We start from the raw sequence: 13597 nt of genomic DNA on the forward strand, positions 1-13597 counted from the left end.
GAAACCAAGTATCAAATATTGTTACTAACTAAAGTAATTTGATGGCATTTCTAGTCTTGGTCTATCAGTCCTCAAGAAAAGTCACAGGTTTTGCAAATCTCTCCCTTTACAATGAAAAGGCATTTTCCTACACAAATTACTGTGAAAATGTTGTGCTGAGACCCCATAAACAGGATGAATGTGTGTTCTGTGGCCAATGTGTGAGAAAGCAAAGACTTCATCTGTTTCTTCCTGCGCTGCTTTGAAGCAACTGGGATAATAGGACCTAAAGCATGGTAAATTCATTAGTTTAGACCTGTACTTAAAAACCTCTTAAAAAGGTTTTTAAGATCCATTAATTTGGAGGCATGTATTCTTGGTTGTAACACAGGGTTTTAACGTTATGTTTGAATTGCAGTAGGAACTTCTTTTTGCTCAACTGCTCCAGTACATTGTCTATCCATTTCATACATCTTTCATCAGTAGTCATTGCTAAGGTTATCTCACTACATTATTTCTCTTCAGTTATTCTCGTAATATTGGACTCAGATTTGCATGACCCAATTTGTGAGCACGGGTTAGACAATCTGTCACTAGTTGGCATGCTGTTCAGTAGCTATTCTGCTGCCCCAAACTGCAATACAAGAATTTTCACCGAGAACTGGACTACCAGAAATTAATCCCCGAGATCCCAAAACCATGTTGAGCATTCATTCTGTATAAAGAGTGCTCCATCATATCCATATAATTTTATCCCTCTGTTTCACCATATTACCACAGGTTGACAATCACTCACATTTCCCACTCTGCACTAAGTCATAGAGGAGCCACCTGCATCAGGCTACTGTAGATTTTACTGACACAGGAATTCTCCTCAGTATTTCTATGGTGAGTTGGCCATGACCCACACATACAGCTAACAACACATTCACTGATATCTTGGCTGTATCAGCATGGAGATAGGTAGATAGATAGATAGATAGACAGATAGATAGATAGATAGATAGAAATATATACCTACAGCTATGTCTCTTATGAGAGGAGTTGTACCTGTTTGAGCTAAAAGGCTGCACCCCTGGCTATATTCAGGTGTATATTCCAAAGGTAGTTCTTCCGTTTTGCCTTTTTAAATTTCTCAAAATAGTGTACTGAAGTAGTAGTTAAAAATGGAGGCCCCAAAGAATAACCTCCTATCTGTGGTGGCACTTCCATTGTGCATGACTCTGCCAGTGATTCATTAGATCCCCCCTTTTGTCTAGGCTTTTTTTTTTTTTTTAATTAGTATGCCATGTCACAATATTTTTTTCAAATTAAATGAGATCCACCATGAAATACATAATTTTGTACATAGAAATTAGGACAGGATGGAATTACACTTCTACTATAGCTAGATCTAATTTTAGGTTGTTTGAACCACTGTCACAGTTTTTGCAATAAATTTAAAATTGTATTTGATACTACCTTGATTTAATGTAGTTTTTTATTCTATATACTAGTGTGAGCATCACTTTTAATTCAGGAGATCACAAAAATACTGTGGAAAACATTTATTTTCTGCTCATTTTTGCAGTGTCATTGCATTTGAGTCACAAGAACAGATTTTTCTATCACTAACATTATATTCTTAGAATATAATGGATTAAATGCAGAATAAACACTAAGTACGGAACTCTCTAGATTATATCATAAAGTATATGTTGTTAAAAAAACTCCTCTCAGCACTGCCACTTAATATTTTATTCTTCAAAACATTGTCTTGCATAAATTATATGTCATGCAATCTTCACCCTCACCATTTATGACAAAACCCATCATAATCTCCAGATCTGTGATCCTGTCTATTAAGACCATGATGCTGAAGTCTCTTGTAATTTCTGCTGTGAAGCCACGGATGGCCTGACAGGCAAAACCTACAGTTCAGTTCTGGTTCAATGAGCTTTATTTCAACAGCTTTCCTCCCAGTTTTCTCCTCCAAAGCAAATTAGAGGCACCTATATAATAATATAGCATTTCAGGATACAAGCAGCAGTTCTGGGGTATTCAGCATTAAAATTGCCATGCTTCATTCAAGGTTGTGGAAAAATGTGCATAAAAACATTTGGATAAGCATTCCCCATGTTTTGAGTCATTTCATACAACGAAACAAAACCTGGAATGTTTTTGGTTAGCTAAAGCTTGCACAGATTTGCATGCAATTTTGGAAATGTCTGGAATAGATGATAGTGATACCTTGAGAGCCCTCCTAGAAGCACAGGCTAGACAAGAATAAGGGAATAAAGGTAGGTATTTATTTGAAGGGCCTTCAAAGGTACACCCTGGGGAGCCAGATGCACCCCAAGATGGACGACAAGTCACGAGTTCTTCACACTTTTATAGGTTCGGTTCATTTGCATATCAGGGTTAATTCTCCAATTAAAGCTTCAGTTAATGATGTAATTCCCCTCAGCTTGCCCCCATTTAGAGGCTTTTTGGTTCATAGTGTTTGGGCCTAGTATGGTCTGAGTGTCCTTGGAGAGCAGGCCTGGAGAGGCTTTGTTATGTCTACCTAGCACGAGAGAGCAGAAGTTAACAGGCTACAAGAAACTTCAGAGTTACACACTAAGCTGTACAGAATTTGAAAAATATAAAAGTTTAAACCTGTAAGTCAATAGCATGGCCTACAGAGCTTAGGACGTTGCATTTGTTTCTGTTTCTCTCTATTCAAAATTCAGATGTTTTCAGCCATGTCTTTTCAAAATTATCTCACAATGATACCTTGAACTGTTGCTGCCACTTTGTGTTCTTATGAGGAGTAATCGGTGGATTTAGTTATATAAGGACTATCTTGTACTCCTGCAGATATTATGTATATTTTCACAGAATCCTAGAGTGGGTCAGGTTGGAAGGGACCACAGTGGGTGATCTGCTCCAAGCTCCCTGCTCAAGCAGGGTCATCCTAGAGCACATGGCACAGGATTGTGTCCAGACCCTTCTTTCATATCTCCTGTGAGGGACACACCACAGACAACCTCTGGGCAATTTGTTCCAGTGCTCAGTCACTGCACAGTGAAGAAGTTCTTCCTCATATTCAAGTGGAACTTCATGTGCATCAGTTTCTGCCCATTGTCTCTTTCCTATTGCTTAGCACCACCAAGAGGAGCCTGGCTCCATCTTCTTAACAGCCTCCCTTGAGACACTTGTAGATGTTGATGAGGTATCCTCTCAGTCATCTCTTCCTCAGCCTTCTCCCATAAGAGAGATTCTCCAGTACCTTAATTACCTTTGTAGCCCTCCACTGGACCTGCTCCAGGAGTCCTATGTCTCTCTTGTACTGAGAAGACCCAAACTACACACAACACTCCAGATTTGGCCTCACCAGGGCTGAGTAAAGGGGCAGGATCACCTCCCTCAACCTACTGGGAATTCTCTGCTTAATGCACCCTAGGATACCATTGGCCTTCTTGGCCACATGGGAACAGGGCTGGCTCATGTACCATTTGTTTTCCTTTAAGATCCCCAGGTCCTCCCCACAGAGCTGCTTTCCAGCAGTTTTGTCCCCAGCCTGTACTGGTATCTGAGGTTATTCCTCCCCAGGTGCAGGACCCTGCATTTGCCCTTGTTGAATTTCAGACAGTTCTTTTCTGCCCATCTCTCCAACCTGTAAAGGTCCTTCAAATTTTAATTATGATCTACCTTCTCCATACTGCAAAATGTGTCACTAAAAAATTTGGCAACAAAGTGAAATAATTTCCACATTAAAACAACATTCAAAATCATATTTCGTGTTTTGTGGGAATGTCACGGGGTAGCCAGTACTACCCACCTTCAGCTCAGCTGGTGATCTTCCACCCACCGATAGCCCATCCTGCTGGGAATGTATGTCCATGGGCATTTGCAAATCTAGACCTGAATCCAGTAGTACAAAGACAAGGGGGAAGTTGTTATTTTGCTAACTGGACCAGAATATCAGATTCACGTCTACAATTGAGACAGTAAGCTGTTGCTCAAAGTTTTCATTTTGGAAAACTGGCAATTATTTGCCAAGTTGGAAAGAGGGACAGAAAGTGGCAGTGGAAACGCATCTTTATAATCTTTTCCTTGAAGTGTTCCTACCATCCAGATGTTTCTGGTGACATCTGTCTTTGCTCAGCGAACAGATGTCATTGCAGACCCATCACCTTATGCTGAGTAATTGAAAAAGCAACATATACTCAGCTCAGCAACACCCTGTTTACAGAGAAAAGCTTTAATTTCAGCACTTTCAATTTAGAGTGCTATTTGGAAACATTTAGCTCATAAAAAGCCTCACAGTTCATGTTTTGAACTCATCATGACCTGAACATTTTGTTAACAAAGTACCCTGTTAATGTTTTGACCAAAAGAACTAATGTACTTGGGGCTAGTTGTGTTGCCAAAGTGGTGCTCGCTCCTAAAAAGGGAAAGTTTTAATTCTATTTTCAAAAGCAATGTTTTACTCCTAACTATATATGGAAATGTCATCAATCAGCCCTGAAAACAGAGTGTGCACTGCAGTGCATTTTAACAGCTCGTGCTCCTGCCTGCGTTCGGCGTAACCAATCTCCCCACACTGGGGCTCGTAGCGGAAGTCTTTTGCTGTGTCTGTTTTCCCTCTACTAGCTTGGGTAGATGTGAATATAACTTTTCTTTTAATCACCAGCAATGAATAATAAAGGAACAAGCTAATCCAAAGAGGGGATAATAAAATACCTTGCCACTCCCAGACGAATTTACAACAGAATTCCTTGACTAAGGTGGTTGTGCTGGTGGTTTTTTTAATTAAGGTCTAAGCCACCTAAAGCCTTCACCTTCCATAGGTGCAACCTTCTGATGTTGTCCTGGTTTTAATGCAATAAAAATTAATGTAGTTAAAACCAGATCCTAAACATTTTAATTGGTGCCCTATTAATACCTACCGAAGGACTTCCACAACCAAAAAACATCTTCTAACTTAAAGAGGTACATCATTTAAGCATTAGATCTACCAGGAATGGTAAAAGGTAGTTGTTTCCTAAGTAGTTAGTGAGGTCAGACACTTTGGTTTTCTAAACCAAATCCCAAGAAATCCCTGAGAGATAAATTCAGCAGCAATGAAAGTAGCAATCACTTGGAAATACTACAACAGTAAAGAAACACAATAATTAAGGGTTAACAAAAAGTGGTGTATTTGACAAATCAGAACCGAATCCTAAAAACACTGTGCATGGGAGTATGCATGTGCAGTTGTCATTTACAAGCTACTTACTTGTATTTCATCTCTATCTTTTAACTTTTTTGTAAGTCTTGATCAAAACTGAAAAGTAATATATATTGTGCATATTTTAAACAGTCGTATTAGCTCCTGTTTTGTTGGGGTTTTTTTGTATGAAGATCATCAAACATTTTGGTTTGCTTTGCTTTTTTCATTGCCATCATCTAACTTCTACTGTCTCCTTCATATGAAAATAACAATCCCTTCTCATTACTTTCAGAATTGCATTTTAGGAACTCAAAACAGCCTTCTACAAGCCCGTGGTAGAAGAGTTCACATGGAAGAAAATATCAGTCAAGTAGACAGGATGCAAAGAAAAAAGCAAAAGAGGATAATAAACGGGAGGGAGGCTTTGTGGCTTCTTAAAATACTTCCAGCTAAATGTAGGACAGCAGAGATTTTGTCAAAATTAGCAGTCAACATGATGTAAGTGTGTAGGATAAAATTTATTTCATTGGTGAGGAAAAGACAACTATTGTAACTTACTTAGCTACAGGATATTGTTTCTGACACTTCATCAGCATGTTGTTCTTAATACAGAGGCTGAACATTATTTGTGTCAAAATCGTCACTCGGAGCCCTTGCTTTCCAGCAGACTTCAGCTTCTTAGTCATATGCAAACTCATGCAGTTATTTTTTTGGGGGGATTCAAACTCTGTTTGAGGCCAGAGTAGTAGCAGATAAACAGAAAGAGACAGAGGCCTTCCTCAGAGCTCAAACTACTGAGCACAGATTTTTAAATTGAGGGTAGGAAGGTAGGAAGGTAGGAAGCCTGGTGATCTATAAGGGACAGTTCACCTTATTAGAAAACAGGATTCACGGTTAGAGAGACTTACTTGGTCTTTACCCATGTTTGCAACACCCTCTTTCTTGAAGAGATGATGCTACATATTTCAGAAAGTTCAGCTATTTATAATGCTTACATTAAATGCTGAATATCTTGAGTTACAGCCGGCAGTCATAAAGCTTTATGAGAACAATCGGATATGTTTTAGATTTTAGCTGTTCTCTCTTAATCAGGGTTTGGGGGAAATCTCCTTCAGTGAGTGTATTTTCATGAACGGTCTAGGTGATGGAAAACAGAAAGTCCTTATTAAATCTGCAGACAATAGGAAGGGTGGAGCTTCAGAAGTGCTGAAAAGCCCAAAATGATCCTGAAAACTGATGTTGCATGAAAAAAAACCAGGATGGTATTCAAGAAAGAAGAACACAGAGTTCTACATTTGGCCAGGAGGAATCAGCTTCTCAGATGCTCGATGGGGAACAACTGGTTGGGTGGACAAAGACAGAAGAGGATCCTGGGATTATAAAGCACTGCTGGCTGAGTATAAATTAGCCACATCATCCTGCTCTGGACAGGCCAAACACTAAGCTAGGACTTATAAACACAAGAAAAGACATGCAGCAGCTTCTGTTCTACTCAGAAAATAACACCTGCTATTCTGCTTTAGCCAGTTTTGGTGTCTCCACTTCTCAATCCACTCCAGCTCTATTTTCTAGGATAACTTTTACTCTAGACTTTGGAATACCTTCTTCAGAAGACATGAGGCCAGCCACTCTTGGTGAGGACATGCAGAATGAGCAGAGCTTCAACCATTTCTCCCTACTCCGCTGCTCTGCCGTATGCAGTGCCCCAAAGGGCACTGGGCTGCTCATTTTGCATAGCTTTTTTTGGTTTTCTCATTTTCATTTGAGGAGTTAGGCCTGAACCCCACATCAGACACTAGGTTCTGAAATGCTCTGTTCCTGGTTTCTCCAGAACTCTAGGCTCACCTCCAAGCCCTTCAGACAGGAAAATGTCATGTCACATTTGTATTGTCTTTACCTCCGCAGTTCTGCAGCACCGCCAGGCCAAACATCCGTGGGACGGAAGGGGAGACAGAGGAAGGGATAAAAGGTCGGGTCTCCAAGTATTGCACATAACTCATTCAGGGGAATCAAGATCTTTTGCATTCATAATTTTACTTGAGTTCAGGCCAGTCAGTAAACATCCTTATTCTGAAAAATATGTTGAACAGCTACTGAAATCTCACATTTTCTGCTGCTGGCTTTTTCTAATTTGTTTCTGATGAGAACAAAGACATTTACTTGGTCGGACTTAGTTTTCCTTTATTCAGTATGAATAAAGTATTCGGTATTAAACAGTATGCCCTTCAGAAAGCAGGAATAGTCATAAATGAATTATCACAGATTGCATGGGGAATGGCTTTCTGGGGAAAAGCAGCCACTGCTGAAGTCCAGTATTCCCTTTTGCCTACAAAAGACTTAAAACTTTGATATTTCTACTGCAAGCTAGTCACAACACTGGTTTCAATTCCACCATCCAGACAACACACCACCTCCCTCAAGTGGCCAGCAAATTTAGGATTGTTTTTTCTGCTTTAAGGAGTGTTTTCTGACACTGCCCAAAGAACGTGTTGAAGAATGCACTTTATATAAACATTAATAGATCAAGTTTAAACCATTCTGCAAAATAAAAGTATTTTGAATGGTATAAAGAGATAAAAATCTCACAGAAACAAATGCTTAGCTGGCATCACTTCAGCACTGTAGGCTTTTGATGAGAAGAAAACTGAAATAGCTGTTTTTTTGTGGATGGGCTCTAATAGCTTTCTGCCTGCGGTTACAGGCATTCAGTTACGGTCACTGCCACGGCAGGGATTGTATAAGCACATAAGCTAATCAAAACAGTGGCACATTTGGAAAAGCAGCACTGTTAATTCTGATGGCTTGCTCAAATCCTCATTGGAATAATTACAGTTTTCTTCTTTTGTTCAAAATGTTCTCCATTTAGAAACAGTTCTTTTGTAATTTACTGCCTAATATGTGCTTGCAGAACAAACTGAAACAATGTTGGGGAAGAGCTCACAGGAACTCAAACCAGAATTACATAAATTAAAAAACCAGCAATAATGATTGTAAAAATTTTAAAAGAGGGGAAACAGCTTCATACTTCAGGAAGCAACCCAGGCATCGCTGCCAGCGTTCAGGATAAAGTTCTCTCATGGAACAATGTGCTATAGAAGTACCTTACAGAGAGACATAGACTCAACACATGAAGCAATGCCTTTGTGTGCACATTGACAATAGTCCCCATGGCAATGGGTAAAGAAATTCCTGCCATGCAGCCAAGTCATGTTCATCTACACATCACCAGACACCTGTGAAATTCTGTGGGTATTATCCAAGATGAAACATAATATTCACATAGACTGCTACTCCCCTGTCAGTGACCAAACACTGTGATAGTCAGGGTTACCTCATATGAGCAAAGACTGATAGCAAACACAAAAGGAAAGCAGTTCAGATAGAACTGGGCAAGGAATGAAAAATTAAGAGCACCATAAAAAATATTTTAATTTGTAGACTCACAAAAAATATCTAAATAAATCTGTCCAACAAAAGTCCGCACCACACAGAGGTTTAGAGAGGAGACAAAAAAGTCAGTGATGCCAAGTCACCAAGTTTCAAGGCCTAAGTCAGTCCCCAGCAGGAGTCAAGAATAAAATTGTGCAGCACGACACATATGGCCAAATACATTATAAGCATTGCTCTTGCTAAAGGCAATGTTCTGTTCTGGGAAGTAATTTTTGTGTTTCTTTTGCTGGGTAAAACTGCAATCAGGTAGCTCCAACCACTTATTTTAACAAAAGCCTGTTAATTAAAGCAACACTACCCAGCCTCCTTCTTGGCATTAATGAAGTGCCAGAGGAAGGAAGCCTTAGGCATTTATTTTCCTCTCAGAGCATCTAATATCCCACATTACAGCCGGTGGAAAAATGGTAACACATTTCCTGACTAGGGGAAGAGAGAGAACATATTTATCACAAAAGCTTGAAGTACAATGTTTCTTCAAGCAGTCTTTCTGAAAGCTGTTGAAAGGATAATGTCCTCCACATATTTGAAAGAAACCTAAATGTATGAAAAAAGGTCCTTCTTGCCTTACTACAGCACCAGGGTGATTTAGGTTGACTATTGCAGGTCTCTGAAAAATTTGGCCAAATCAGACTGTACAAAACTTGCAGGGGGTGTGATAGAAGCAGGGCTAAAGACAACAGCCCTTAGCTTGTAGAACAGATGTGAAGAGGAAGGAGATAACTGCAGATAACTTGCAAGGTCATCGTTGCTAACTTTGTGTGATTAATTGACAGCTACACCCCCCATCCAGTCGTCTGCTATTTTCCCTTATTCTGTGGCTCCACCTTGAGCTGCCTTTCTTTCACTCTAAGAAGCCTTTAGACAGAAAATTGAATCTTTGGTACCAGATGTGAGCCAAACCAAACTCCCACCTCTAAATATCCCTGAAGTTTAGAATTGCTTGAAATTTAAGCTTATATCTAGATCCAGATTTGGCTGCTTGAGGTCATCTTTACACCTTTTTGTTTAAAAAAAATAACATCATCTGATTTCCCCAATTTTATTTTACTTCAGCCCTTTGAGTCATGGTCAGATTGGCTTACCAGAGGCCCTGGTAACCTACCATATACATCCCGCTCCCCCGCCTCTTCACTTCATAATCTTCCAGAGATGAAATTCAAGATTGCCCGCTAATTATAACAGGACAGCTTCTCAGACAGATGACTTTCCAAGTAACCTTCTCATTCCACTCATATTCAGGGAATGAAAAAGTATGCCAGAGCGTTATGTGATGACGGATGAGGGCCAACATTACAATTTATTTTTGTGACCTGGCACACATGTAGAAACAGAGAGTATGATTCAGTGGTTTTTGCAGCCTTAATCCCTACTAAAGAGTGGCTCTGCCAAGGTAAACGTGACATTTTAAATGAAACTGCTTTGCATACACTGCATGGAACCTGAGATCCCACTTTTGTACTGCGGTTTCCTTCTAAAATGTAGCTACTGCCTGACAGGGCAGAGTAAGTCTGCAGTCTGGGCTCCCCTGTGCCAAGAGTGTTTGGTCTGCTTCAGCAAATGGCAGTGATGAGCAGACTGTGCAGAAGGAGCAAGACAGATGTTTTTTGAACATGTACATTCCCAAGGCTAAGAAAAGGAGTAAAAATAAAGGCTGGATCCCACTTTCCTTCCCCACCCAGGCAACTCCCAAGCAACAAAATCCAGATTAGGCCCCACATTTGTAATAACAGCACATTTCCTGGTAAATCAATCATTAATCTACAGAGCTAGGAAAGGCAATGCATCTCGTCATTATATCCACAACTCAAACCAAGGTTTTAGCACTGGGACCAGTTTCCTTTTTCCTCTCGCCATTGCTTCCTTTGTGCTCTATTTTTTATTTAAAAATACAATATTGGCCATTTTTAAAAAGGAGGAAGAGAAGGAATAAAAATCATTTAGTGCTCCTTATAGCACCAATCCAACCCAGCACAAAAAGCCAGCCTCTGCTTATGTACATTATTAGCCAAAATCAATGAGTTTTATCCAAAAACTTAAAGGTAGCCAAACAAAAGCCTGATATATCCAAGAGCTTCTCTGCACCAGTGTGGCAGGAATGGCACCACTTTTCCTCAGGCAAAACCCCACCAAAATACCTCACATACAGCGGGCTGAGCAGTACGACAAAATACAGCTCATCTCCCACTCCCACGCTCTCCCAAAGACCTTGCTGTGAGAGATTTATTTAGACTAAGAGCAAATCATTTCACTCAAAGATCCCATAGTCATCAAATGTCATCAATCATCATAATCTCTGACTGCCACTGCCCAGACCTGGACTACCACAGGTACAACCTGTGTAGTATATAAATTATATGTTTCCAAACTCTGCATAAGCCTGGGAATAGAAGAGCACAGAGTCAACAAACAGCTAACATGAGTTTCCTCATCATGCTCATCTCTGCCTGGAGAGAACAAGGAACATTTAAGTATTCCCATGCCTCAATTCTCATCCACCCCCATCCACTTTCCTTCACTCAGATATAGTTTGTATGTAAACAGGTGAAAATTTGAAGCCCCAGTAAAGTCCAATGCTTTGGACTCTTGAGACTGAAAATCCCAGGCCCTGTCAGAAAGGAAAGAAAGATTTCTATTTATCTTTGAAAATGTGACAGTCCTACAGGAATCTATTGTTGGGACTCAGGTAAATTGATTGTCTTTGAAACTGGTTTATTCCTTATGCTCTGCTGTGGCCACAACAAAAGATAGTGAGTCTTCACATGCATCCTCAGCGTGCACACACACACACACCCCCCTTCTACCTTTCAATTGTCCCTGCTGGACAATGAGATTTGTCCTAACATAAGACCACCAGGTGGGAATTGCAGGAAGAACTGTCTGGATGCTCACATTATGAATGCATTCCAGAGCTGGGGAGCTGTGATGATTGTGATTGACTTGGCCTGCAAAGAGGGTGTACAATGCTGATGCAGGCTGGGCCAGCTGGGCCAACTGGTCTCCCAAGACTGCAGGCAGCTTCTGGGTGGGCTCACACATGCACACCCCGCAGTGTTCCCCAGACACCTGCAGGGTGCATCCAGCCCAGACTGGGAACACTCACTTTTGGATGGGTGAAAAGTGCTAAGGTCACAGACAAGGGTAAAATCCTGAAGTAGCTTCATAGGTGCTTTGTGCTTTGCACCTGTGCACTCTGTAAGGCCAAAAACTGTACACCTCTACAGTACTAGGTAAACCTGCTTATATCATGTACTTCATTGGCAATATTTATTTAGATATTGTATGAACAATAAATTTAATCATAATCATCCACATAATCAGTGTCATATTTTTTGCGTCCAGCTGAGAGTCTTCTCTCTACTGCTCTGCTACATCTACTTAACATGTAGGTCTGAAAACAGCTGAAGCAATAATTTCTACATTTCTTTGTTTAAATATAGCCAGAACAAGACTGGCTATTTGATGTAAGCCTACTAATGAAAATGCTACCACCTGGGCTTTTCACCCTCTTAATGCTAACAGGAGAGAAGGGTTCAGAAATCCCTGTTCCTTCAGAAGAGAATGGGTGGAGAAATGGCAGAACATTTCACAAAGAAATAAAAACCAGAAACATTTGAAAAACATGATTTTCCATTCACATTTCTTAAAAATATTTGGAAAGACCAGAAAGGGGACAATCCCATGGATTTTTCTAGTCAAACAGGTATGAAATGGGCCCCTCCTTATGTCACAGAGGTGCCAGAGAGGCTGGTTATATGCTTTCACCATCTTAAATGTTTTAGCTTAGCCACTGTTACTCCCCTACTTCTTTACTCCTCTAGCTTCCCCAGTAAATAAATCCCGGACCAGATGTATGCAAATACCACCTAGCAGGGATAGCACAGGTTTCTTATCCTTTCAGCAAGGTCAGTGTGGACTTCAACCACATTTTTAGGCAACTGGACACAGCATCCTCTCTCTTACAGCTATAAGCTTTTCCTAATTCAGTGGAATCTTCTACTATTTAAATGTTTTTTTTCCAGAGCATAATTTAAACAGGATTGACCATAATTATATACGTTTTGGAAACTGGAAGAAACATATGATAGGAAATGGATGTTTCCTGCTTTCCATCAACTCACTCTGATGCTCTCCAAAAGCTTTGAAAAGTTCTGTTTTTACTGATCATATCTTTTTGATATTAGAAGCCAAATTGCTGGAGTTTACAAGTCAACAAGTCCATCACATTTTCCTTTCTATACACCACCACAGTATTGCATTGCAGGAGTAGCAATAAGCCAAGGAGTAATGGGTTTAAACTAAAAAAGAGTCAATTTAGACTGGATATAAGGATGAATTTTTTTACAGTGAGGGTGGTGCAACACTGGAACAGGTCATCCAGAGTGGTGGTAGATGCCCCATCCTTGGAAACATTCAAGAACAGGTTGGAACTAGATGACCTTTATAGGCCACTTCCAACCCAAACTACTTCCAGCTACTGTGATCCTACGGTTCTGTCCATCTTTAGAAAAGTAGTGCAGACAAAAATGAGAAGTAAAGCAACTGGCAACGAGGAGGAGAAATAGTATAGTGAGGAAAAAAAAAAAAAGAGGAAAAAAAGGAGGAAAAAAGACACAGGGACATAGAAACACATCCACATGTCTCTCCAGCTACTTAAGCATCTTAAGAATACTTCACACTGGAAGGAGGGAAAAAGTGAAAGCAGCTTTGAAATGTTGTTAGCTGTTAAGGATATCTGGGTACAAAGATATTTGATTTAATCAGGACTATCTCAGCTCATTATTCTATAAACATTTCTGCAAAGATAGAAAGAAATTAAAACACGTAACATAAGAAGATGATTTGGCTAAGCTATGGTATTAACTTTGCAAACACTGACACAGAAGATGTTAAAAACTTTCAGATTGCGCATTAGCACTTCTTTTAACTGACTAGTTACGCAGGAACTTTGGAAGCATACTACACATCATGGATTTAGGGTCAGATTTAGCCATT

The 13597-nt window shown here is 40.0% G+C and overlaps 1 long non-coding RNA gene across 2 annotated transcripts in view; it reads left to right on the top strand.

Moving 5' to 3' along the window:
- LOC120411784 overlaps positions 1-13597 on the top strand; it is a 97847-nt gene that overhangs the window by 37355 nt on the left and 46895 nt on the right. Inside the window, exon 3 of one of the 2 annotated variants that reach the window (XR_005604303.1) lies at positions 5448-8125. The exons of the other annotated variant lie outside the window; for it this stretch is intronic. This is a non-coding gene — a long non-coding RNA (uncharacterized LOC120411784). Of the gene's footprint in view, positions 1-5447; positions 8126-13597 lie in introns of those variants that run through there. 2 annotated transcript variants of the gene reach the window in all.

Source organism: Corvus cornix, chromosome 3 (genome assembly GCF_000738735.6).
Source record: "Corvus cornix cornix isolate S_Up_H32 chromosome 3, ASM73873v5, whole genome shotgun sequence".
Classification (NCBI taxonomy): Eukaryota; Metazoa; Chordata; class Aves; order Passeriformes; family Corvidae; genus Corvus; species Corvus cornix.